The sequence below is a fragment of the Tachypleus tridentatus genome, chromosome 13 (genome assembly GCF_004210375.1).
Source record: "Tachypleus tridentatus isolate NWPU-2018 chromosome 13, ASM421037v1, whole genome shotgun sequence".
Classification (NCBI taxonomy): Eukaryota; Metazoa; Arthropoda; class Merostomata; order Xiphosura; family Limulidae; genus Tachypleus; species Tachypleus tridentatus.
The window spans coordinates 137,525,589-137,550,079 of record NC_134837.1 but is presented as its reverse complement, the minus strand read 5'-3'; the positions used below and the strand labels follow the sequence as shown (position 1 = coordinate 137,550,079).

The following is a 24,491-nucleotide window of genomic DNA, read 5'->3' as shown; positions in this document are numbered from 1 at the left end:
AGCCCGATACGGCTTTAATACAAGAAAAACACACACTATTAAATGCTCTCATCTTAAAGAAATCAAAATTCATCCTTTGGCAGTCTATCTATTCTCAATGAATAACATGTTCCACGGAGAAAATGTTTTATATTTTCATAGTAGCTTTTATTCTTATCTAACAGAAAACTCTACGGTAAATCTACGAATTAACAACGCTAAAATCATGGGTTCGATTCCCCGCGGTGGGCTCAGCAGATAGCCCGATGTGGTTTTACTATAAGAAAAAACACACACAGTATTCTTTTGTTACCATGGTTTTATTAGTTTAGATCATTAAGTCATCATAAGGCAATAATAAACGAACTATTTGTTTCTGTAACTTTGTAATTAAGTGGTTCAAATTCCCTATGTTTTTCCTAAAACTATGAATACTTTTTGAAAAGCGATGTATTTATTTTTAGTATAAGTCGTGTAAATGCTTAACACAAAGTGATCTACTAAAAATAAATGCTCTACTAAGACTTGTGTTTTTTTAAAACATGCTTTTCTACCTATAATCAGTACTTAATAACTAATTGTTTTTCTTAGCACATGTTCATCTACTGATAATAGATGTTTTTCAAGGACCTGTACTACTACATAACACCAACTGATCTACTAACAATAGGTGTTCTACAAGGACTTGTACTTCTTAAATCAAACTGATCTACTGACAATAAGTGATTTATAAGGACTTGTACTCTTTAAATCAAAGAAATCTACTGAGTTTACATGGGCTTGAATGACTTAAAATGCACTGATATATCAACAATAGGTACTGTACAAAGACTTCTACTCCTTAACATATGTTGATCTATGGGCAACTGTGGTCTGTAAAAAATCTGTATTTTTGAACAGATGTGTGTCTACCGTTTGTTATAACGAACTGTATTCCTTGACACACACTCATATACCTATAACAGATGCTTTTCTTTTTTCCTTAACACATACAAATTTCTCAAACTCGATTTTCAAAGAAAAAGTATTTCACTGAGGTTTAAATCATCGTATAATATGTGTGTTTTTTTCAGCAAAGTCACATTGAGTGCTGTGTCTGCCGAGGGTAATCAAACCCCTGATTATAGCGTTATAAATCCGTAATCTTACCTCTGTACCAGCGGGGTACTCACCGTGTAACTTACCAGCTAACAAATTCGCAATGAAAATCTTAATCGTCATTTAAATCATCGTAAAATTTATTAAAAGTAAAATAAATTATTGAAAAAACTGGTAGTACTTTAAAATTATCTGTCTTTTTTTTATTATTCATCTGAATCATTTTCTGAGACTGATTTTCCATACTTCCAAACCCCAAACCACAAATCAATTTATGATGAACAATGAATTTGTTTTATACATAAAATTTAGTTTTTTGATGAAAGAAAAACTTCTATTACTGTTTTGTATCAAAACATTTAACTTTTGAATCAATAGGTCTAACAATGGTTTTATAAAATCACGTTAGGGTACACTTAAAAGAAAATTCTCTTAATTAGTCAATATCAGAATCCGCATCAAAAGGAAAATAGATAGCGACAAAGATCCATCTTATGCTATATGTGTTAAAATATGATCTATAAGTGATTTTTTTGTGATGATTTCAAAATCTGTATTACTTTTCGTAAAATTCTGTATTTCTTATAGCAAAGCCACATCGGGCTACCTACTGTGTCCACAAAGAGAATCGAAACCCCCGATTTTAGCGTTGTAAATCCGAAAACTTACCGCTGTCCCAGCGGAGTACTTTCCTAAAATTAGATCATGAGAACTTAAACTACTTCCACCAGGTCCAGTGACGCTATTGGAACTAAAATAGATAGTGATTCTTTCGTGTTTTAAGTTGCTATTATTTGTGAAATTGAAGCTTTTCTGTGCTGTTAAGTTTCGGTAATGAGTTGAATAGTGACTACCACAAAACATAAAGTGTTACTTTAAAATTGTTCCACAATTGACAAGTTTCAATAAAAACTTGAAAACTCTGTGTGCTAGCTTACGTAATTACAATAACGTCTACTTACAAATAAATCAGTTGTTTTCTTAAAATACTTTTCTCGAACAAGTGATTTGTTTTGTTTCTTTGCGCGAGCCGTTCCCAATTTTGAAGGGAAGAATTAAACTAAAGGCAACTAGTCAAAAACATCTACTGGCAACTGTTTGGCTACTCTTGTCAAATTGAATAGGATTTATCAGTAATGGTTATAGTGTACCAACAGTATGAAACGTGATATATATAACTGCAAAGGGTGGAAACCTTTACAAGCCGGAAGTATCAAAATTTTGCAGCATTATCTTAAGATTTCTCTTATAAAGGGGAGAACCTGCGTATCACGGACGGAAAACTATCTTTCCCCTACCTCATCTATTAAGTAAGACAGAAAAAAATGTTTTTGACTAAATATTAATTTCTTATTTATTTAAATATTAATAAATTCTTGGACATTTTGTTACAGTAAGTATTGGTTAAATATATTCTGCTCTTTTTTTTCTGCTGTCATTATTCCGGAGATCGCTATTCGAAAGATCGATTGACTGTAGTTTTGGTCACATTTGCTGATGAAAAACTAGAGAAACCAAGAGTAACAGGTAAAAGTGAAAATCCGTGGTTTCAAATATTTAAAGAAGAATCAACTTTCTGTGGAATGGATTGTTGTTGTTTTGAATTAAGCACAAAGCTACACAATGGGCTATCTGTGCTCTGCCCACCACGGGTATCGAAACCCAGATTTTAGCGTGTAAGTCCGCAGACATACCGCTGAGCCACTGGAGGGGCTCCTGTGGAATGGAAAGCGAATAATAAAGCGTGGATGACAAGTGCTGTATTCGAGGAATTTTTGAACAAATTAAACAGACGAATGGAATAAGACAATAGGAATATTCTATTTTTCCTAGATAATGCGACTTGTCACCCAAAAGTTTAACTTTCAAATATTCGTTTAGTCTTTCTACCTCCATGTACATCTGTTCTACAGCCACTAGATAATGGAATTATACAGTGTATAAAATTGAAATACGGAAAATGTATGCTTCAGCATATTATTGCAAACATGGACGACTGTAAGAGAGCATCTAAAATGACCATGAAAATTGACATTTTAGATGCAATTGCATTTTTAAGTCATTCAATCAAATGCGTAAAAAGATGAATACGTAATAAAATGCTTTCGAAACTGTGGTTTATTCTTGATAATGGCGGAGATTGTGGAGAAGTTGTTGGTTTTGACGATTCTAATGAAATCCAAATTTTGTTTGAGAAGGTCGATGCAGATGATTCTGTGAAGGTTGACAAGAATGTTTTAACAGAAACCGATGAAACTGATTTAAAATCTATAATAGAATCGCAAGATGGTAACAGTGTGAGAGATTCAGAAGAATAACAAAATGGAAAAGATAGTGAGGAAATAGAAATTTCTACTTCATTGCAAGTGTTAAGTTATATTAACGTTATCAAATTGTATGCAAAAATAAAGGGGGGAAATGAACTTCATGAAAAGGCCGTAGAATTGACGTTCTCTTTTAAACTGCATGAGAAAGCTCATTAAAAAAAAGGAAACCGTTGAAATTGGACACTTTCTTCAAATAAAATTGATTAAGAGTCAAGCACGTATAACGTTCCTCTGAAAAATTTTATATAATTAAGGAAATGCATGTTCACTATCTAAGCCGGAAAGTTTACTGGTCTCATGGGATTCCGCCTTAGACAGGTTTTACTGTTGTTGTTTTTAAGTGACAGGACGCAGATCCATAGTTATGTAAGCTAACCATCGACTTCCTTTGAGCCTAACACAAGTGAACTGCCGGAAATTTGATGCTTAAAAAATAGATTGTCTGTAACATTTTTAGAAGTGTTTCAAAGTGTGACATTTTATTTTTTGAAAAAGTATAATTTATGATATTATACTGTAGAAATACGTGAGATACCAAATGTAAAATTCAGTTTGTGTTTTGACATTTTTGCATGCCTTTTTGTCATGCTTAATAAGTAATTACAAAAATAACCAAACTAGCTATTTACAAACTGAATATTACGCGACATCACGATGAAATGTCTGTAATTATTTTTTCGGTACTTTTTGAATTTTAAACACTAAAATAATAAGCTTTAAACTTGTTTTCATATATTCTGTACAAGTGTTTTCTATACCCTAATGTAATTCATTATCTCTAATTATTGTGTAATTAAAAATGATTAGTTTGATAATTGTAAACTTAATATTTCTTCAGATTATTATGTTCATATATACATAAGTTTCTATCGAAGAGTAGAGAATAAGAGTCGTGTTTGAACAAGCCCTTTGAGCCACCATTCTTTCTTTTGAGTCGACATGAAAGTCAGGTTTATTCCTAGTCTTCTAAAATAATCAGCACAACAAAATGTATCAATAATAAAAACATTCGACAATATGGAAAGAAGAATGGTACGATTAAATTAACAGCCGAATCAATCATAACAACACAGATGGAAAGAAAATCTGCCACATATGACCTAGTCATGAAAAGTTAGATAAAGAAAACAAAAACATAATCACCCTGTATGTGTTGATATAAATGGACTCAAAAGGTTTAGCAGGCACCTCAAAGGGTTTGAGCACTCATTTAAAATTTAATGAACCACTAGATGACTAAACGTTGTATGTTAGCTCTTTATTACCAACTAGACTAACAGGTACAGATTCTCTTTTTCCCGAGATATTAAGTTCACAATACATCAACTGCAAAACTACAGTAAAATTAATGCCATTTAGTGACATTCGATATTTTTATTACATATTAATTTTAACCAAAGTTTCTGTTTATTGTGTTACAAACTATTCAGAAGAAACGAGACTAAAAGTTAAATATCTAAAACACAAGTTTATATATTTTTTCTTAGTTAGTATATAATAAATTATCTCAATATAGTTATTACACTGATACCATTTTAATTTAGATTTTTTTCTACACATATATAATTGAGTTATTCTGTAGATCATCACATGATATTGTAGAATGAATGGCTTTATTATAAATAAAATAACAACCTATATTTCCAGATCCTCTGGATATATAGGTAGTTCTTTTATTTGCATTAACTGATACTTCTAGCAATAAACTACAATATTCACTAAACAAGATTAGAAATAAATACCATTTAACTTAATCACTAGTTTTTGGCTGAGAAAGAAACTACATATAATCGTTATCGATTATTTTTGCAACACATTTCTAATTTTAACAAAGTTTACACAAAGATTACTCCTGGTTAGAGAAAGACTAGAAGAAGAGTAAATAAATAATAAAAAAGAAAGAAAGATTACTTCAAATCATTATTAATTTAATTCTTTGAAAACATCAAAATACATTTTAATTTACAATTTAAAACTATCAATTCACATAAATTTAATACATTCAAAGGCAAATATAAAAGTACAACGTAATAAAATAATATATGTTTGACTAGATTTAAAACAAAACTATAAATATAAACATTTTATTAAAGCACAAGTAAGTAAGTTTGTTGTTATGAAGTAAATAATTTTTATCTTCTTCGAGAAGAATTCGAACAATAAATATACAAATTAAAAACAAAATAGTGTTTTTCTGAAAAAAAGTTATATTTGCTTTCAGCCACATTTACTCAGTATCTTCACGTTTTTATATCACCTCTTCTCGTCAGATTAATATACCTACATGTTCCAGTAATAGTTTAATGTAGTCGGGTTACACACTTTTATTTATGTTTTTCTAATAAGTGATTCTAGCTAGAGTATTCGCGTTCCTTTATGTTTCTGTAATACTTGATCGTATTCAAAAACTACATGCGTCCTTAAATCTTTGTAACTATTCATTTTAACCAGTTTACATATGAGCGACTTAATGTTTCTGTCATAGTTCATTCTAGCGATAGTAATCGTGCGCCTTCGTATTATGCAATAGGTGATTGTAACTAATGTACTCAAGCGTCTCTTTGTAATTTTTGAAATTTTGATTCTCGCTGGATTACGTGCTCTTTATTTAAGTTTTGTAAACATTTATTATACTGTTGCTGTAAACAGTAGCCAAAATAAGTTTGTATCAATTTTCTATAAAAGTTTCCACTAGGCAGTTTCCAATGTTTTCGCATTTTAGTAGCATTAAAAATAGCTACTCCATCGTATTTCAGTCTTAGTTTTCTATGTTTTTATTTTATTCAACGTTAGTTGAGGTTGTAATATGTATATTATTGCATATATTCAGGCTTGCTATATTAGTACCTAAACATGAAAGCATTATTTTTCGTTTTTCATACGTGTATATTGTAGTTGTTTTATATAGTAGTGCAACATCGTCGTAATGCACTTCTTACAGTGTATCTTCCAATACTATATTCCTTCAACATTGATATTTTCGTATCATAATAAGCTTTTAGAGTGTTTGCGTTGTATTATGCAATATTTAAATACATGTTTAAAACGTTTCTATTGTTATATAATACTTATCTTGTATTTCCTTCAGAGTAAACTGATATATTTATATTGTAGTACATTGGCAACATGTTTATATCTTCACAGCTTGTAGTTCATTGTTGCAATGTTAGCATTGTGATATATTGATATAATATTTTTGTGGTATTATATTAGCTAATACTGTTATATCAAGCCTGTACTGCATACTAAGTCAGTGTGTTTACACTACACTGACATCAGTAATCTTTTATAACACTACTGGCTGAGGTGATTCGCATTATATATTTTCACATAATAATAATGATCATGTAGTAACATACTTGTCAGTTATTGAGGCTGCTCCTCTTTATTACACTAAATACACTAATAAATATTATTTTAACAATAAAAATACATTGTAATTTTGAATAGGTAATTTAAACAGTTAAAACCTTTTATCGAGAAGTATTTTTGTTATTAGATTTATTTATTTAGAATATAGGCTGTCAAGTACTTGTATTTCCATAGTAGTTTTGTTAAACTCATTGTCTTTGTATAACTACTAATGCCTGATATTCTAGAGTACTAGAACAAAATATCGTTATATGTGTATTATTTAATTTTAACTACAGATATTTTATTACGAGTCGTGAGCTAATTACAACTAATATCTTGCTTTATGTTGTTTTTATGTGTTCTATAGTGTCAGCTGCACTGTTATCACGTGTTGCTGTATGACTCGTGAGTTAATTATAACTAATATACTGCATCTTGTTTGTATGTGTTTTATAGTGTCAACTGTACTATTACCATGTGTTTCTGTACTACTAGATCACAGTCTATAGTAACCTTAATTACAGTATTGCTAATTAAACGTGTGATCACAACTGTGCAATGTTTTAGTGTGTTGTAATATTGTTATTTTCTTGCTGTCATACACTGAAGCTGTTATTACGAATCAGTAAATATAACTATGTACCGTTTTACTTCTTGTCTTCTACTGTTCAATCTACTTCTGCCATTTTCCACGTGTTACTACTTTACAGATTATGACTACAATTATGCATTGTTTTAATGTGTTTTTATATCTCTCACTCTACTTCTGTCAGGTACTATGCGATGTTACCTTATAGATTATGAATACAACTATACATTGTTTCAATATTTTCGCACAACGTTTACTTCAGCTATAAACGCGTGTTACTACTTTAGAGACTATGACTACAACTATGTGCCGTTTTAATGTTTTGCTAGTTCCATTCTACTGCTGTTAGGTATTGAATGGTTAATATTTACCTGGATGTAAGGTTGAGTATGCTTTGTTGTAATATTATGTGTTGCATTAATAATAATGTATTGACTTACCTCCTAAGTTTTTTTTTTAATTTGTTTTGAATTTCGCGCAAAGCTACTCGAAGACTCTCTGCGTTACCTCCTATCTTATTCAATAAATATGTGCAGTAAAAAAAGAATGTAAACAAAAATTGATTTGATTATTGCATGTCGCAACGTATAGTTTAAATGTGCATTGTTGCCAAAATTTTGTTTGTAGTTTAGTTTCATTATATTACATTTTTCTATCTAATTTAATGTATCGACAACTGCATAATATGTTTTAATGTAATATTGCACGCCTGCCTATATTTAATGAATTGCATTTATGTACATTTGAAAGAGTATCTTTATATTTTAAAAGAAAAATAAAATTCCAAAAGTGGTCGTAGATGTTAACATGATACTGAATTTTCATGTTCTGGTTCTCAAAAGATCACATTTTTCTCTATATAGTGAATTCAGTTATTTACAACATTTCTTGTTGGTTTTTGTTTTAAATGAAAGTCTGGAGGAGATGTTCTCCTACATTATAAATATCAATCACGTTTCTTTAAACATCATTCAAAAACTTTCAGCTGGACAATCATCTTATTCTTATAGTTTGAGAATACGTTATGTCGTATTGAATAGCATCCTGTGGAAATATTACAGAAGTTCTAGCTTTCAGAAAGCTAGTCCTCACCATTTTACCGTTTCTTCATTATAATAAAAGCAAGGACAGTTTTGAGTCGCTATCTATTCTAGGTAATCACACAATTTCATATAACACCCTTTTATGGGATAACAAGCTTTAACTGTTCTTAACGATAACCATAGATAACAGACATCAATCTTGCTTTACATTCACCGGAAATTTTCACACGATTTGAGTTCATATATTGAATATGATGAAAATCAGTTTAGGAATGCAATTTTTCTTTCAGAATTTCCTAATATAGCACACTTTTTATATACATGTAAAGAATAAAATATTTTCCTTTTTTTTCAAATCATTAGTTTCTTAATAACCAATGAAAGTCTACAAAAAGCATACCCAAACATATGTCTGTGCGTGCAGCTTTTGTAATACAAATTTATGGGTATATACTTTTTACACATATACTCATATATACAAATATATATACGTGTCATCACGGTGGATAGGTTATCATTCTGTTCATATTAATATCTTAGCAATAATGAAGTAGTGTGTATAGTTAAACGTGGACCAGGAAGCATCGAAATAATACAGAAACATAATATTTACAACAAAATAATTACATGATACGCTAAACGTTTTAAACTGTTTACATTGAATATTTGACCTCCACAATTACGTAACAACAATAATATACTAATTAGTTTTAAGACAGTGCTTACAAACCCTTTGCTACTTTTGTATCGGATGTGCATTTCCTTATGAGTCCCATTTCAGAGTAATGGTACACAATGGCACATAAAAACAAAAGTACGTCTATCTTTTACGTCTCTTTTGAGATACAGACTTATAAGAATAAGTACAAATACACAAACTTATCTCCTTGATTTTTGACGGTTATAAAACTTTAAAATATCCAAGTTTATATAGCTTGCACTTCATTATTATTGTATATCACAAACACAGAGAATGACAAAACCTACTGGCACTTATCTACCGTTCATTCATACCAAATAATACTGACACCTGATAAATATATGTTTTTTATGAAATTTTGAAATTAAGTTATTTTTAGGCAACTTGAGACCCCGAAATATGAATTTACATAATTCTGTAAAACATTTAACTTTAATACTACTGCTTAAAATCTAAAGCTAATAATAGGATTGTAACTTAAGTTGGTACTTTCTTGTCGGAAGATTTAGCAATGGGCTACCAAGAAAATTACTGCAAGCGGATATAGATTGAGCACACTGAGAATAGGCGTAGAATATTAGCAAACCCGTGTGACGAACTAAACGGTGGGAGACCGAAAGGAACTGCAATTCCTGAACTTGTAGTAAAGCGACGCCTTAACATGAGGAACTTGAGTGTCGCTACGTATACATGAGGAACATATAACTGTTAAGAAAAAAAAACTACTCCCACCCAACTTCTCACCATTTCCACTCTATGATGTCCATAAGAAATAAAGATGGTTTAATGTTTTTGTTTTATAGATGATGTGATTTCGATAAAAACTTGAGTAACATGACATCATTGCAAATGTGTAAAAACGAAGAAACGATTTGTAACCAAAAAGCACTTAAGCTAAACATATCCATCGATATATTTTAATACGTACAACTGAGCAAATATAAGGAAGAGCTGTGTGAAGTCACTATGTTACTGTTGAATAGAGCATTGGATGAATACGTGCTATATCTTAGATGAAATAACAGGTAAAAACGAAATTTTATAATAGAGTATCATCGGTAACATAAAATATCCTACATGATAAATGGATCTATCTACCGTTTACATTAACTTAAAACTCAAACTTAGAAAAACACCACAAAGAAGCAATTTAACCAGAGTGTTTATAACAGCATGATATAATATATTTGATACAATTATACTGATGAAAAAGAAGATTTCCAACACGTTTTTAAGAACTAACATGAGTTCTGAAATAGTGTAATTAACTATGTTACTGTTAACAGAAACTGTAAATATCTCAGTAACAACTGTTACTTTAGATATCTAATATTCAGAAATGAATCATGTAGACTAGTGAACGTTATCTAGGAACATTACAGTAAACAATAATCAATTGGGCATGGAAATGATATTTAAACCTATAGCAATCAGGCCTGAATCCTTTAAGATAACAATATTTAAATATATAGCAGTCAGGCTTGAATCCCCTAAGCAAGAAGATAATATTTAAATATATAACAGCCAAATACGATCCACTGGAAGAGGAGACGGTGTCTAAATATATAACAGCCACATACGAGCCAACTGGACTTAAAGAATGATTTCTAAACCTGTAACAGCTATATGTGAATCTAATGGACTAGAAAATGATATAAGCCTATATGAGCTCACTAGAATAGGATAAAATATCCCAAGATACAATACAACAGTCAGTTATGAACCTCTTAGATGGGAAGATAATAGCTACAAAACATATATCACACTAGATTTAAAGGAATGATATCTAAGTGCTATCCAATGAACTAGGAGGTGATATATAAACTTAAGATTCATATTAGCCCACCGGACTAGGATATATCTAAACGTATGACAGTTAGATATATTAAACGTATAGTCACGCACAAAGCCACTGGACTAGGAGGCGTTACTTAAGTGAAAAAAACAATACACAAGCTCTCTAAACTAGGATACGTGATATAAACATAATACAGTAAGATACGAATCCAATATACCTGAAATGTTTTTCAAACGAAATAGCAATAAAATATAATTCAGTGTTCTAGTCAATGTGATAAAAAAATTAACTGTTAGATATGGAAATGTGATTTAGGTGTCAAATAAAAAAAAATGAATCCAGTTTTTGTAGAATTCACCGCATAGCAATTATACTTATAAAAGTCCGCTAGACATGACCCGGAAATCATGTAAATTTAAAACATAAGTCTATGGAATGTGATCAGAGCCTAAGACAGACAGAAATGTGTTAAACACTGCAAACAGAAACTATAATGCATGCTTTGAAATGCGATAGCCTAAAATTGGTATTGTTTGTACACAGCCTATATGAACAGTTTTGACAAAATATCAGTGTATGATATTGTGAAAAAAACAAATTTTGACGCGGAACTTCTCATCAGCCTTTTACCTTATTGTTATCTATGCAAGTATATCCCAAGTAGTTGTGGGGTGTATGTCTCCTCTACAGATTCAGAAAATAGGGATGTTGTGGTCGGCCCGTCAACGGATAACAGGAAGTCTGAGAAAGGGCGCTATCCTGAATATCTGGAGGAGTGATAGATCGCGAGCCTCTAAAAAATGGTTGAAACATGTACTGACCCATGTTGATCCCACTCATCGGTCCATCCGAATTGGGATTCATGTTTGGAGAGTAGGAAGAGCAAGATATTAAACATGTGCTGGATGTGACATTAGAGTGTGAAGTTGTACAAGAGTTGCTACAGCAAGATATCAGAGAGCCAAATGTGGTTGTATCATCATGCTCGTTATTATTACGATTTGGAAGTGAGTGATATATTGACGATGAAATTCCCTCACATGTCTTGGAGAGTAAATTCAATCTGTTGCGTTTTCTCTTACTTGGTGTTCCAGATGCATTGGGATCCTTGTGAGTTATACGCATGTGCTCCATCAACGCCTCTCCGTTCAGACAAATTCGATGACATACAGGACACGACTGAGAGTTAGCTCCTCCAATTAGGGCTGCATGTTGCTGTATAAACCAAATAATGAACTTAAGTACATTGAAACTTGCACAAAATAAAGAGTGACAAATGAATTTATGAAAGATTAAAAAGTCCCAGAAATATTCACAACCAGCGTAACATTATTTATTATTACTCTCATCAAAAGTATTATTGTTTATACCATTTAGTGTATCAAATCCAATCACTGTTTAAGTTAAGTTTTTCATTAGTATAATAAACGTATATTATAAATATTGTTTTCACTGTTAGTTTAGTATATCTATTTAAAGACTGACATAAACCTCTTTAGCAGGCCTAAGGTTTTGAGATGTCATTAAATTTACAGTAAGAGCACCCAACTGATCAGACAATGTATTATAGTCTTTATAAGGAGAAACGTAAGAAGCGTGCATTTGACTAGCTATACTGATCAGTTTGAATTTCAGTTTCGTTCTAAACACATCCTGCTCTGATCAGAAGTCTATATTAATAAATAATATTTGGAAAAAACATTTCTCGGGAAAAAAATGTAATTGCAAAAATTAAAGTGTGCATTAATTATTCGGAATATTCCTAGAGTTAGTTAACTAAGGTTTATAAATGTGGAAGTTATTTAAAACATAGACAAACTAATAAAATAAATCACACAAAACACTTGTGCATCATCACAAAATTTCTAGAAAATAACGAATCCAGTATCTTGCTTAAAATCAATTTAATCTATTTAAAAATATGTTATTTATTTCAAGAAATGTAGAACTTTAGTAGTTAATTCTTTACTAATATCTCCACACAATCTGTATCACTCAGATCTTAGAACATTCAGTAAAAGATTTTTTTCCCAGAGTTGCGTGTAGGCCCGACATGGGTAGGTGGTTAAGGCACTTGACTCGTAAATCTAGGGTCGCGGGTTCAAATCCTTGTCACACCAAACATGCTAGTCCTTTCAGCCGTGGGGGTGTTATAATGTGACTGTCAATCTCACTATTCATTGGTAAAAGAGTAGCCCAAGAGTCGGCGATGGGTGGTGATGACTAGCTGTCTTACACTGCTAAAGTAGGGACGGCTAACGCAGATAGCCCTCATGTAACTTTGCGCGAAATCCAAACCAAACCCACAGGTGTGATACTGTTCTATGTAAAAAAATTGACAAATTTTAGCCTTTTCCTTTATACAATCTTGATACAGATTAATATCCGACTAATTATCACATTTCTAAACTTTTTTTTTCCTTCCTATAATAGTCATAAAAATCAATATCAGAACAACTCATGCTTCAAGGTTCGTCCCTCATACAATCCTGATAAAAACTTATCTGAGAATATTTAGTACGTTATAATAGCAAGTGAATAAGTTTAAAACAATACTAACGAAATACCAAATTTATATGGATACTAGCTACGAAGTTTCACATGTTCTCTTCAGTCCATCGTTTGTTAAAATAAACTGCTTTAAAGAAGACACGCAAAATGTCAAACTAGCGTCCATATAAATTTGGTGTTGGTCCATTAATATAGATTTAAACTTGATTGCAACTTAGAACGTTACTAGATTTTTTTCTTCACCGCAGTCCACATACAGATCGATATCAGAACATTTAGCAAGTTATTAGTCTCCCCCGCACACACGTTCCAGATACAGATTTATGCCACAACATTTTGTAACTAACTACAGTTTCTTCACTCCTGTTTGCAAAATATCGATATACATCAGATCAAGTGTGTTTACTAAGTTCTTCTTTCCTATAGTCTAGACACCAGTCTCAGAACATTTAGTAAGCTACTAGAGATTCATATTTTCCAAAATTGTGACAAGTATCTATCCGGAACCTTTCCCATATTGATTATCTCTTATTTTATAAATTTATGTAATGTATCAGGTTATCCCATATGTAATGTCCGAAAATTTAATAGAGAGCGTGCATCATCATTTCTGTCTTTGTAGAAGGGTTTAATGACTAAACTATGTAGTAGGACGTGTATAAAATGTTCAAACAAATAAAAGAAACTAACCCAACTCCATTTTCTCAGATCATTAATTAAATAAATCCTTATGAAGATGAATGTGTCTGAGGAGCACATTAGGCATATAGTGCTTTAGAAGTTTAAAAAATGCAATAGAGCAGCAGAAACTGCACGAAACATTCAAGGTGTTTATAGTGCGTAGTCTCAGTGAAAGAAAGTGTCAAAGTTTCAGATCAGGTGACTACAACTTAAGTGATGCGTCACGTTCAAGTGGTCCTGTTGAGTTTAATGATGACTTGCTACTGACTGCACTTGATGAAGATTGTGCTGTAATAGTTGAAGAACTAGCACAGAAGCTTAATTCAACCCATTCAACAGTTCACCGTCATCCATAATAGCTTGTGAAAGATGTCAAATCTTAGAGTAAGATTAGACATTTGCACTTCTCTGCACTCTCATAAACGTAACACCTTTTTTGGACAGGTTAGCGACTGGAGATGAAAAATGGATATATTATAAATGTTAAGCGCCGCAGACAATGGCTCAGTGCAGGTATACTGGCTAAAGCATAGCCCAAAATAGACCTCCACCCTACGAATGTTTTCTTAAGAGTTTAATAGGATATTGTTGGTGTGACCCACTTTGAGTTGTTGCTGCTCAATGAAACAATTACAAACTTCTATTGCCAACAGTTAGAGTGCTTGAATGTTGCACTGAAAGAAAAGAGGCCTGCTTTGATCAGTCGCAAAAGTGTTGTGTTACACCACGATAATGCACGACCCCATACAGCAAGTATCACATCTGCAAAGATTGAAAATCTAGACTGGGAAAAACTTCCACATCTTCCTTATTCTATAAACCTTGCCCCATCTGATTACCATATATTTCGAAGTTTGCAGAACTATCTTGATGGAAAAGAGCTGGTAAACACATGAAGATGTCAAAACTACCCTCTATACATTCTTTTCCTCCAAACTCCAAGAATTTCATAAAAGTGTCATTTCAGAAGCTTGCGAATCTTTGGCAAGAAGTAATTAATAACAATGGAACATATACATTATTGAATGAATAATATTAAAGGCGTTTGAAATCCTTTCTCTTTTTGTGAACCTAAAATATCGAGTATTACGTAAGGGATGACCCGATATATCAGAATATTTTTACGTTACTAAAATTTATTCTCTCTCAGAATCATGATAAGATTTAGGTCTCAGCATTTATCACGATTCTAGGCTCTTACTTGTTACAAAACTCACAGGTCTATACCAGAATATTTACTACGCTATTAGCTTCTTTTCTGTATTACAATTCCGATTCAACTACATGACAGAGCATTATGTACTTTAATAAATGATCTTCTCTAAAACTCTGACAGTCTGTTTGGGTGTTTTCTATATTAATAAAGAATCTTTTTCCTAAAGTCAAGACAGATATACATATTACAACATCTGATATGCTACTAGTCTCCTTCTCTGATCTATATCAGAACATTTATTAAGTTACTAAATTTCCTTCTTCCCAGCAGTCATGTAAAGATTGATTACAGCGTAGTTACTGCGTTACTAAATTCCCTTGAAAGAGTACTATATCAGAACAGTTACAGAGTTACTAAGAGTTTCTTCTTTCCTACAATACTGATACGTTTCTTTGTCAAAGTATATAGCAGTCACCAAATTCTCTTATTTTAAACAATCCAAATACAGATCTATTTCTGAACATTTAATAAGTTACTAGATTTTTCTCTCTCTCTCTCTCCTGCAGGACAGGTAGAGATTTATGTCAGAACATTTGGTAGTTTATTAGTCCATTTTTTCTGACAATACTGACCCAGATCTATCTCAGTACACTTTGTATAAGATTTTGCTCCTGAAAAATTGTCTGTTTAAAAAACAAGTGCATGTTTATTTAGAAACTTTAACCGTAATCAGATGTAACAAAACAAATGTATATTGAAATTAAAGTAGGCATGATTTATAAAGCCTGCTTTTATTGGTAGTAAATTATAGCTAAATAAATAACTCTAAAACGAAGCCGAAACCAAAAGATTTCTCGTTTTTGTGCAGAAATCATTGTTCGTTTATAATATTTTGAGTTCTTTATTTGGCTTTATTTACTGAATGGATGAAAAAAACCAAACATTTTAATCCACATAAAGTTTTATTTGTATTAATATGATATTCAAATAAAGTCATAGAAAGTACAACGATTAATACAACTCCTTAGAAGGAAAATTACTGCCTGTATTGGATTATTTTGAAGCTCTAATAATAACAATATGCAACACAAATTTTGTTCCTGGATAGTACATGTTGTTTCTTAATTGCTTATGTTGTAAAAGTACAGAAATTGGTCATTATTCCCTTCAAACTTTGCTTTTGTGACCTGGATAATGAAATTTAGAAATTAACGTGTTTTCTATATAAAAAGGGGCAAATTTGCACATTTTCATTTACATAAGGTCTGAATAAAACAACATATGAATCATAATTTACATGTATTTATACTAAAGTTATACAAAAATGATAAGCAAGTAGTTTTTTGAGATTTGTGACTAATGTAAATCACTTTTACGTATCAACCAACAAATATAATCTCGCATCATGTTTTCGTTATACGCTCCCAGGTCGCAAAAGCGAAGTTTAAAAGAGAAAAATAGGTATTTTTCATTTACTTTAGGCATAAGCAATTGAGAAATAACACTCTCTACCTAGGAACAAGTAAAAAATTTTGTTACTCAGTGTAATAAGACGTTAAAAATTACTCAGTAATATCAAAATTAATTTGAATCAATTTCTCTACTTACGATAAAACGCTTCTTGTCAAAACTGGAAAACAGTTTATCAATTAAACCGTTATAAGTTAGGTAAATATCTTCTACCATAGAATTTAAGAGTGAGTTTTCTTCCTAGAGTGCATGAAAAATGTTAGTTTTAGTATTGTAATATAGTGTTCTTCGTTTCAGTATGAGCAGTGATAATTTAGCCTTTGTTGATTACAATTTCAGTTGTTAACACCATACAGTTTTTGCATTGAATAAGCCTCACATAAGAAAATAATTTGCCCTTTAATGTGCATGCTTCTGTTTCGTGCTATAATTCAGACCATACAATTTTAGATATTAGGCTTATTTCCCAGAATTTATTGTTGTACTGTACGGCTATAACGAAAAACAGAAAGTTGTGTGTGATATTATTTCCCAATTTTAGATAGTCGAATACAAAACACCGGTTAAGAAGTTAAGTGATCTCTGCATTAGGCTTGTGTCTTTAAATTACATGTTGTACTGTTTAGATAAGGTAAAGTCGAAAAATTTTGCATAAATGTTACTTTCGTAAAATTAGATACTCTAGTACTCTGGTCAGGAAGTAAACTTATTTCTATATTGGACGTGATTACTAAAATTCCATGTTATAATCTACAAACAGAACTATGGCAGATAGTTTGTCAGTCGTTTTTAAGCCTCACAGTATTTACCTTGGCACGATGTGTGCGAAGGCTGTTTTCAGATGCAAAACCCTTGCCACAGATATTACATTGGAATGGTCTGTTTTTTGCTCGTTCCATTTGACTGTCGTGATTTCTTAGATGTTGTTGTAGGTTGGACAACTGGATAAAGGCTCTTCCACAATCAGTCAGGTGACATCTGTACGGTCGTTCCCCTAAAAAATAACAATAAGCACAGAAACGTACTGATGTGTTACAAAGGAAGACCATCCAAGACGAAACTTTGTCATTTTGTCCTTGAACAAAAACATTGCAGAAAAATATACCAGTAATTTTACACTTTTCGTATTTTTATATTTGTTTCTAAATCTTGATCTTAAAAACTGAGTTTTTATTTAGAATAATGAAAGTTACATATTCTAAACACATTAGTACATGCGTACGTTCTCCAATATAAGATAAGAAAAATAAAATATATTCAAAGCTTATATATAAATTACACAATTGGAAAATAATAAAGAAGGTTACAATTTCGCGTGCAAACAGTTTCTTCAAAAATGACCAAATGAACATACTCACTAATCTGTTTTTAAATGTTAACTTCATATGAGGAGAATGAGGGATGAAACGTGCAGCAAAGAATAGACGTATTCACACAACATTAATATTTTCCTGAAAACTATTTCCAAATGGGCAAAAAAAACAACAAATTCACAAATCCTACCTCGTAAATTACACGTTAATCAAGTGTTCTCCAAGTCTTATGCTAATTTAATTTGCTAAGTGCTGTTTTATGGAAGTTCCTCAATGATTTATCTCCAAACAAAAATATAAGTACTCAGAAAATGCAATTAACTGTGAAAGTAATGGTAATGATTAAAAACACCTTTTATTCACAACTGTATGCAGACCCACAATGCTAGAAACAGGTTTCAATACTCTTGGTGGGTAGAGCAAAGATAGACCATTGTGTAGCTTTGTGCTTAATTTCAGACAATAAAAAAAACATTTTACCATAAACAGATAAAGAATCGTTATCAGATATCTAATTGGAAGATGTAAGGTTCTCTTCAAATGTATTTAATGGTGTTGTGATAAATAAAAGTTACGTACAAGAAAACAAAAATACAATCGCGAAGGTCATAAAGGTTTTACATGGCATGACGCATTTTATATTGATACATACGTAAATCAGCAGGTGGCGTTACTAACGAAATACCGAGAATTTTATGTATCTTGGTTTTGTTGCGGTCTTGTTGTTAAGCGAAAAATCGTTCAGTCGTCTGGATACGTGTACTGCATCATGCGTACTACATAAACATCGGTAAAATCTTAAACCTCCTTTTATTTACTATATACTCACAGCTATCTAAAATCTAGCTTGTTTCTCCTTACCATTTGGGGTAAAAAAAGCTATGATTATTAAACAAAAATATTAACACATTATTCCCAAACACTGACAGAAAATGAGAAAGAACTGAAGCAGAAACAAAGTATAAATAATCTTGATGTAAAGAAATATTTTATATTCAGCAAGCAACATTAAAACACTTACTGAACAATCACCGGTCTGGAAAAAGAACTGAATTACTAATGAATATCTACCTCAGTTTCAAGCAAATGTCTGTAATAAAATAATATAAACACAGCATTCTTAGAACTCAGATTCGAAGAGAAAACTGAATAACTAATAAAAAACATAGCTAAACGTAGGGTAATCAAAATACGTATAAAATAAAAGCCACTAACCAGCATAAGGAAAATTCACAGATTCCAGAGAGCTGGCTGGACATCTAATAAAACGTAACTACCCTCAGTGTAATCAAAAGGTGGAAAGTCAGCAAACACCGTTAACTCAAATTCATGATACAGAAAAATAATTGAAACCACTAATGAAACATATTTACTCTTAGTATAAAAAGAAATATATAAAATAAAAACCAACATTAACTCATTATTCTGAAGACTCACGAATTCAGAAAGAGAAATAAACCACTATTAAAACATCATTACTCTTAATGTAATCAAAATGACTTTATACTAATATTAATAAATCAGTAATAACGCAATGAAGAAAAGAACCCGAAGGAAAAATAATAATAAAAAAGCAACAACACATACAATAATCAAACAATACCTTTTAATACCAATAACAATACCGGGTGACAAACAGTAATGACTATATTCTTCACCAACTATGTTGAGACTTTTTCTTAGTAAAACTTCTAGCACGGTATTTATTTACAGAGCAAATCACGAGAAAACAAACTCATATTACCATAAATTCACATACTCTTCTGCTACATAATAGTTATTCCACGTCACCGCCAGGGAAACTGGCGTCAGTTTCATCGTACAAACATATATGTTAACTCAAAATAAAATGAATTAGCGTTTCAATGCAACTACAAATTCATAGATAATTAAACCTTAGAAGGAAAAATAAATGATCAATAAACTCAATCATAATCATAAAAAATATAATTTTTTTTATGTGAGAAGGAATCTCACATTCCTTCACTTTTGAGAAACAAAGTGATTAATTCATCACTTGGTATAAAATATCTAAATTTTTATCCTTACAAACAATATTAATACAGCACTCAGAGCACTAACATACCTGGAGAAACAACTGAGTAACTAATAAAATACGGCTGTCCTTATGGTAGCAGGTATTATAGTCACCAAAACAACAATAACAAAGCATCTTTAGCAATCTCAAATCCGTAGGTAGAACTGAATCAGTAGTAAAATTAGGTATATTGTGTGAAAAAATTGGTATAGTTAAGAAACAAGAATAATATGGCATTTTGGTCACTCTCAGATCCAGTGAGGGAACCGAACCACTAATAAAACCTCAGTGTTATGAAAATGTCTATATATATAAAAAATTCAAAACAGAATCTTAAGAACTTTTAGACCCGTAAAAGGAATTGAGCCTCTAATAAAACGTAGCTACAAATAAAGTAAACAAATTCGTGTAGTTAACTAAAATCATTATCTAACAGTTGGAACATTTTATTATCCAGATAGATTAGTGAATCGCTAATAAAAAATATTTATCCTTAGTGTAGAGACAATGTGTATTGTCAACAAACGACTTTAAATCAGGATCTTGGGTACACACATAAGGAGCTGAACAACTATAAAAACCCTATTGTAATCTAGCTGAACTACTATAAAAACCCTATTGTAAACAAAAAAAATTATAGAAAACAAAAATCATTAATTTAGTAACCCCAGTGCCAACAGACCTGGAAAAAGAGCTCAACAGCTACTAAAACTACTTAGTAAAAAGAAAATGTGTATCGTCAACAAAGAAAAACTAACCCAACATTCTAATCGCTCACAAATTCAGAAAAAAGAGCAGAACTATTGAAAATATGTGGCTGCAATTACTCAACTAAAATGTAAATACTAGACAAAAATAATAAAACAGAATCTTAAGCTCTCACAAATCCTCAGAATCCTTAGTACAGGCACATCCGAAGATAGAATTCAATTACTAACAAAACATAACCATCTCTAGTGTAAACAAAATGTGTTTAGTTAACAAACGATTTAGTACAGCATTCTGAACACTCACAAATTCGGAGAGAAAAATGAATCACTAATAAAAAAATGATATTACTTATATTACACAGCCCGTTTATGTTAAAGAAACAATAGTAGTAATAGATCACTCAAAGCTCCGGAGAGATAACCAAGCCACTAATGAAATATAGCTATGATAAATACAAACAACAATGCGTATAGACAACAAACAACATTAACCTAGCACCTGGAGCACTCAGAGATCCATAGAGAGAACTGAACCATTAATAAAACATAGTTATCCTTCGTGTAAAAAGAATATGTATAATTAATAGACAATATTGTTCTAGCATCTCTATTGCTTACGTATACAGAAAGAGAACTGAGCCATTCCTTTAAAATAATTATCTTTAGTTTCATCTTTGTGTTAAAGCAACAAAGAATATTAATAAACGTTATGAAAACAGATGTGGAGAAATAAATAAACCTCAACCACTCCTTTTCTTGTGAATATTTGTATAACAAACAAACAGCATCCCCACACCGTCCTTAACACTGGCAGATCCAGTTAAAGAATTGAACCTCTACAAAAACATAGTTACTCTTAGCGTGAACAAAATGCTTGTAGCCAACATATAGTATTAACTCAGCATCCTTAGTGCTCACAGATTGGGTTAGACTACCTAACCACTAATAAAGTATAGCTATCCTTAGTGTAAATTTTTTTTGTATTAAACAAACAATATTAGCATAGTATTCTCAACCCTTACAGATCCAGGAAAAAAAAAAACTGAACCTTTAACAAATCCTTCTTGTAAACAGAATGTATATGGCAAAGGAACAATATTAACCAAGCATCTTGAGCTCTCCTAGAACTGGCGAGAGAGATGACAAAATATTAAAACGTAAGCATGCTTATGTAAACAAAAGTTTGTAAAGGTAGTAATCAATATTAACACAGCACACTGAGGACTCAAATATTTCGAAAGAAAACTGAACCACCAATAAAACAGCTATCCTCAGTGGAAACACAATGTATATATTATGGAAACAAGATGAATGTGCAATCCTTAACACTCACAGATCTATTTAGAAAACTAAGCCACTAATTACTTAGTGTAAATAAAATGTTCATGGTTAACAAAAATCAATAATCCTGTATATTGAGTTCTCGTAGCTTGCGAGTTTGTTTGTTTGTTTTGGAATTTCGCACAAAGCTACTCGAGGGCTATCTGTGCTAGCCGTCCCTAATTTAGCAGTGTAAGACTAGAGGGAAGGCAGCTAGTCATCACCACCCACCGCCAACGCTTGGGCTACTCTTTTACCAACGAATAGTGGGATTGACCGTAACATTATACACCCCCACGGCTGGGAGGGCGAGCATGTTTAGTGCGACGCGGGCGCGAACCCGCGACCCTCGGACTACGAGTCGCACGCCTTACGCGCTCGGCCATGCCAGACCTCTAGCTTGTGAGAGAGGAATGAACTATTAATAAAATAAAGTGTTAGTAAATTTGTGTAGTAAACAAGCAATGCTAACACAGGATCGTGAACACTCAAAGATGAAGTGAGAGAATTGAACCACTAATAAAACTCACCTACAAAATGTGTATATTCAAGAAACAAAACTAACCCAGCAATGTCACACGTCCGGATAGAAAATTTAAACACTGTTACATTTGGCGTTAAAAAATGTGAATAATAAACAAACAATATTAACACAGCATCCTCAGCACACACAGATTTGGGAGACCGTCAACAAACAATATTAACCAAGCGTCATTGATAATGAGAATTCCGGCTAGAAAAATGAACCACCAATTAAAAATAGCCACCGCTAGTGTAAACACAACGTATATAGTTTACAAACAATTTTAACAGAGCATTCTGAGTAAGTATATATCGTCAAGAAACAATATTAACCCCGCATTCAGAGGACTCACAGACCCTCAGAGAGAATTTAAAGACACTAAAACATTACGAATCTTAGTGTAAGTGAAATGTGTGTAGTCAACAGGCAAAATTAACGCCGCATCTTTAGCTATCATGGATCGGGAGAAAAATGGGAGGGAAATTTACAGCATCACATACAAACTCTACTCGGCATAGCTAATAGACAAATTCAACTTAGAAGATCCATATGTTTCTGATATATTGTTCTTAAGGTACTTTTAAGTCATAGCCTTTTGTAAAGACATTCCTAAGATAGCTTTGCAAACAACTTAGGAAATAATTTTCTAAAATCCTTAAGTTTTGTATTAAATGTTGACTTTGAAAAGATCTTAAGGATTTCTGTGAAACTGAGTTCTGAACAGAGAAATAAAACGTTAAGATTACAGCGACAAAAACCATTATGGGAACAGAAATGTATATAAAAAACACAAAAAAAATTAAATAATTTATATAACTATAGCAACAGATGTCATTGTAAAAGGTTGCCGGTTTCAATTCATTGAATAAAAATACAAAATTATAACATCTTGAAAACAGTGTATAATAACTTGTAACGTACAAACATTAATATTTTAAATAATTCTTACAATATACATTTGATATACACACATGTAAAGACCATTTTAGACACGTAGAAAGTCATAATTACAGTGGTAGTTCTATACTAAAGTATCAGATGATGATTCTAGTTTTGTCAACTATGATAAATATTGAGCAGTCATAAAAACATTGAGTCTGTTTGTTTGTTTTTGAATTTCGCACAAAGCTACTCGAGGGCTATCTGTGCTAGCCGTCCCTAATTTAGCAGTGTAAGACTAGAGGGAAGGCAGCTAGTCATCACCACCCACCGCCAACTCTTGGGCTACTCTTTTACCAACGAATAGTTGGATTGACCGTCACAATATAACGCCCCCACGGTGAAAGGGCGAACATGTTTGGCGCGACCGGGATGTGAACCCGCAACCCTCAGATTACGAGTCGCACGCCTTAACACGCTTGGCCATGCCGGGCCTAATATTGAGTCGAAACTTTGAAAGTGATTTGATACTAAAAAGTCTGATAACAACGTTTGCCATGCGTAAGAAATCAGAAATATGGAGTCGTGTTAACTTTAGTGATCAACTATCTATCCTAATTCAACTAATCTGAGATGATTAACACTAATTCATATCACCAAAAGTATTACACTAAAGCGAATAGAAAAAAATAAGTTGAAGGTTTTGTTGATTTTGGACAGGCCACATCTTGTGACAAACAGCTGTGAGAATAGAAGATATGCTGATTACAAACTACGTTGTAGAAGAAAAATGATACTTTTCACCTAAGATTATAACCACATGTACCGGACGTAATGCATAATCCAGTCTTTCTCTGCGTTTAAAGTCAATGCCTGCAGCTTTATATTAAGTGGTAGATATAGAAACTTAAGCCCGATAGTAGAATTAATTTTAACTTACAACCCATCATTTATAAGTGTAGTTGATTTAACTTCTATCGGCTAAGAAGCATTATAATTATA

The 24,491-nt window shown here is 31.9% G+C and overlaps 1 long non-coding RNA gene and 1 pseudogene across 2 annotated transcripts in view; one reads left to right on the top strand and one right to left on the bottom strand.

Moving 5' to 3' along the window:
* The window catches only part of LOC143237655 (uncharacterized), a 78,016-nt gene that overhangs the window by 35,160 nt on the left and 18,365 nt on the right, over window positions 1-24,491 (top strand). The gene's annotated exons all lie outside the window — the stretch shown is intronic.
* Window positions 1-24,491, bottom strand: part of LOC143239879 (zinc finger protein 532-like) — a 40,552-nt pseudogene that overhangs the window by 8,034 nt on the left and 8,027 nt on the right. Inside the window, exons 3-4 of the transcript XR_013021421.1 lie at window positions 17,516-17,700; window positions 11,971-12,103 (exon numbers count right to left, since the gene is read on the bottom strand). The product of XR_013021421.1 is annotated as a zinc finger protein 532-like (transcript). The remainder of the gene's footprint in view (window positions 1-11,970; window positions 12,104-17,515; window positions 17,701-24,491) is intronic.